Here is a 4961-nt window from a genome sequence, read left to right on the forward strand (position 1 = left end):
CAGCCCCTCCCCTAAAAACTAGAGCCACTTTGAAAAAGAGTGCAGTCAGCAGCCCCACCTCCTCCCCTCCGCTTCCCCGGGTGCCCTCTTCCCATTCGCTAACAGACCAGATACTCGTTTGTGTGAAATGTGACAGCTTTGCTATTAAACTCTGGCAAAAGTTGGATCCATTTGGTTTTCTCAAAGATTAATGTCCACGGGGATGCCAAGTTGTGGGGCCTTTCTCTTTTTGTGCTAAATTGCTTGATCATATGTATTGCTAGATTCAGGGCACTAGCCACTATTCAAGATGGATTGGCGAAGCGGGAGCCAAAACCTGCTCGGTGAATTATATAACGTGGCAGGTTTTTCCCCACCTAGGTTCTGCAAATAGATTACTTCCAAGCAGGTTGTTTAACTAAATTGCCACAGGAGCAAATTGAAGAGAAGAATATTTAAAGCACGGTTTTCCCAATTGATTTCCATCTCAGTATTTGCAGCTCCAGAGAAAACCATTAACGCAAATATTCTGAATACTTGGGAATTTCTTGGATGTAAATGTATGTATTTCTTTGCACTCATCTCTCCCTGACCTGTGGTTTCTATTAAAAGTAAAGCATTCTAAAACCCACAAAGACATTTTTTTCCCTTACCTGACTTGGTCTTCATTGTTTCAGTCCCGCCAAGGATGCTAGATTGTAACCTGCAGTATTGGAAAGAAGTTCCCAAGAGTTTCATCTATATCGAGGGGCACCTGGGTGACTCAGTTGGTTAAGCACTGGACTCTTGATTTCTGCTCGGGTCATGATCTGGGCAGTTTGTGAGTTCATGCCCACCATTGGGGCTCGGCGCTGACAGTGTGGAGCTTGCTTGGGATTCTGTCTCCCTCTCTCTCTCTGCCCCTCCCTCCCCCACTTGCAGTCTCTCTCTGTCTCTGTCTCTCTCTTTCTCAATAATAACAAACTTTTTAAAAAAAAAAAAAAGGTGTTTCATCTATATCTAGTCCCTGATAGGAACCCTGAGGATACTCTTATAATGAGCTTCGGTAGAATTGGTATTTATTTTCTCATTAGGATGCTTTAAATGCACCAAGATTTGGGGCGCCTGGGTGGCTTGATCGGTTAAGCGTCCGATTCGGCTCAGGTCATGATCTCATGGTCCGTGAGTTCAAGCCCCGTGTCGGGTTCTGTGCTGACAGCTCAGAGCCTGGAGCCTGTTTCAGATTCTCTCTCTGCCCCTCCCCTGTTCATGCTCTGTCTCTGTCTCAAAAATAAATAAACATTAAAAAAAATTAATGCACCAAGATTTGTGAAATAAAATCCTTTGGTTTTAATGGGTGGTGCATTTTCCGGTAACACCTCCCTGTCTTTGGTTTTCATAAGCCACAAGTACACTCTGAACATTTATTGAACGGCTTTCTTGGGAAAAAGAAGGTAAATCTTGCTACAGTAAGAACAAGTCTTGCAGAATAAAAATTTCAGCACTTATAAAGACCTTAAGGATTATTAAATCCACCCTACTCAAGAAAGTGTAATTTCATGATAATCATAATAATGTCTATCACTTTATTTTTCCTTGTATTACCATTGAATTACTAATTTGTCACAGGGCCATGGGCAATTAATAAATCTTACAGAGAGTATGGATCTTGTTTCACTACTAGCTGGATGTCCAAAAGAAGCAGGAACTGCTGGGATTTTGAATGGAAATGGAAAATATAAATCCTCAAAGGCATGGAGATGTATATAGCTCAGCCCTGTAAATCCTGTCATAGTGTCACTAGGTGTGGCTGTGGTCAGAAAGCTGCTCCAGGGACTCAGAGTCCAGTGTGGAGAAAGAAATGTAATAATGACTGGAGTGGAAGTCTGAATGCAGTGTCATGGTTAGCATAGAGGAATGAGGAATTAGGTATTTTCGTAGGCGTTCTCTAGCATTTGTCCAGGTTGAGCATGATAACCCTCAATGGCTGATTGATTACCTGAGTGCCCCACATGCCTACGGAATTAGGATTCTTAACAGGGGCTCGTTTCTCCTTCTGTGCCATCCTATTCCCAGATATTCACGTGGCCCAGGGCTGTCATGGAAAGTTCTCTATTTGGGTAGGAATACCAGTGGATTTCCTACATATCCATACACCCCAATGTCCTAAATGGCTCAGATGCCTAAAAAGTCAGCCAGTCCATGAAGCTACTATTGGCAAGAGGGAGCTCTGTTGTTTTAGTACTCCAGAAAATCCAAATTACAGTAAAAACTGTATCCTCAATATGGTTGCACAGACTTCTAAAATATAATTTGTTATCTTTAGGCTACGATTATATCGGTTCAGAGTGGCTGCACCCATTAACTAAGGCTGCTCAGAAGTTATCCTAGGAGCTGTCTGACTTATCAAGACAACAAATCATTAAAAGGTCTTTTTAGATGTAATGTTTTTAAAGGGATTGGTTAATAATACCAACCTTTTTCTTTGTTTCTCCAACACCAGAAAACATCTGGATGAATCATCATTAAAATAAATTCAGAGAGCACATTTTGGACAGTCATAAATATGGAATTTTAGTGGCACCTGATATTCTCTTCGGAGAGTATGGGAGGGGGGAATCTCTCTGAAATAATGTTTTTATATAGCAAAGTGGGAGATATAAATTTAAAATTTTCAACAAAATTCCATTTTAAAAAACCTGGGGTTTAGGGGATAGCAACAAATATTAATTTTTAAAGAAATGGCTGTTTTTCCCTGTGAGTATGCATAAGTTATCATAAAAGACAAAGGACTTTCTTATAGCAAACACATTTCAGTTCCAGAAATTTAAGAACTGCTTTCCGATCAATCAGGAGATAAGAGTTCCCTTAAGGGCAACCAAGAGAAGCTAGGGTTATGTGAGGAATTTTTGCACATGTGTAGAGTTCAGCCTCCAGATTTCCTGAAACCAAGGTGTGATAACACCACATCAGTGACAATCCTGAGAGGTTGCAAGTTAAGATTCTCTGCCCACTTAAAAAAAAAAAAAAAAAAAAAATCAAACAAGAACTTCAAACTGTTTAAGCTAAAAAGTTCCACGTTGACTCAACAACTTAAAATGTGTCTTTTCAAGCCCCAAAATAGACAGGTAATCTCAATAAGAATGGTCCCAAAGAAATCTCAGGCATGATTCAACCACTGAGTCTCCAGAGGCTCTAAAACATTAATTAAGCAACGTCCCAAGTTTTGAAAAGTGACATCAGGCCTCTTAATAGTGTGCTGTGGAATCTGTCTGTCCCAAATATACAACTTACTCCTTCACTGTCCCTATTTCCTTTCAGATGTTTGCAACTCCCGGTGAGCATCTGTTTCTTATGTCCATTAATAAGCCTCAAGGACAGACAGTCTGAATTCCAGGCACCAATTTGCATTCAGTGGCTTCTCACTTGAGCAGCTCTGTACAGTGGTTTTAGCCACAGCCACAGCAGGGTTCATTCATATGTGTTCTACAGCAAAAAGTGACAAATATGGTTGTCTTAGTTCAGACTTCTGTAATAAAGAATTATAGACGGAGTGACTTACAAACAACAGCACTTTATTTCTTACGGTCATTGAGGCTGGAAATCAGAGATCAGGGTACCAGCATGGTAGGGTTCCATTGAGGACCCTCTTCTGGGTTACAAACTGCCAACTTGCGGTTAGATATTTATATGATGAAAAGGGAACTAAAGAGCTCTCTGTGGGCACAGTCCCAAGCAAGAGGTCTCCACTCTCATGATCTAATTGCCTCCCAAAGGCCCCACCTCCTAATATCATCACACTGGGGGGTTAAATTTCAACATATGAATTTGGGGGGAGCATATAAACATTCAGTCCAGAGCACTGGCCTACAAAAGAGATTTATTAGAATGCTTAAACTTATTATAACTAATATATTTGAAATGGTATTGAAATCCAATATTAACTAATTTATTCATTCTATTACACTTTATTTAATGATGGTTAATAACTCTCTTGACAACTATCAAAATATTGCCACGAGATAATAAAACAAATGTTTGAAAGTCAAAAAATAAAACGACTACAATATAACCATTTTTGCAGTAGGCAAAAACAGTTTATTATTTTCTAAATAATAGTTGTCATTTCCAGGAAGACAGCATTGAATCCAAGGTTTATCCTCCCTATTCTTCAGAAATGACACCTTGACATCTGTGCAGGCATGTAATTGGCTCATTGCAAGAATGAACAGTTGGACCAATTCCCCCATGATTTACTCGTTCTTTTCAAAACACGTCTGTGCGATAGGATACATGACCTACCTCATTCAGGAGCCAGTCCGACTCTTCTTTATAATTCCAGTAGAAGTTTTAGCCTTGACAGTGCTTTTTAAGACAGTGTTAATGTTCATAAGGTTGTTAGAGATTTAATGAAGAATTATATACACTTCAAAAACATGCTTTCCTATCCTTTGAAGTTTAAATTTAGGAACTACTGAGTCTGTTACATGCTCTGACCATTCAGGTGAGCAGTTAAAAATATTCGTAAAGTTCAATTATATCTTATCAGAATTTATGTGAATGTCTAACTAAATATCAACTCAGTAAATTAAATTTTCCTTTTAACGCTTCTTTATGAATTTAAAACAATGCAATTGGGTACCATTGCTATCAATCTAGCATGAACCAATACTTCTCAATTACCGAATCTGGTGTTAATATACATGTATACAAGTAAACAAAAGTGAGATAATTAAACTGAAAAAAAAAAAAAAAGAAAGGATAAACTGTGGTCATCCTTACTTCAAGAGTCTGGCCTGAATTATCTAGGTATGTAGTTGACAAAATCTTCATTGAGTATTGTGCTATGGAAGAATTACTTAGCTAGCAGAATCATAATCTAAATTTTCAGTTAATATAATTTTGGGCACATTTCTTCACTTTTTTAGTTTTTACTTTTAAAATATAAAAAGAATGCAGGGGTGCTTGGATGGCTCAGTTGGTTTAGCGTCCAACTGTTGATT

This window comes from Herpailurus yagouaroundi, unplaced genomic scaffold, assembly GCF_014898765.1.
Source record: "Herpailurus yagouaroundi ecotype Mexico unplaced genomic scaffold, PumYag 162, whole genome shotgun sequence".
In the NCBI taxonomy this organism is placed as follows: Eukaryota; Metazoa; Chordata; class Mammalia; order Carnivora; family Felidae; genus Herpailurus; species Herpailurus yagouaroundi.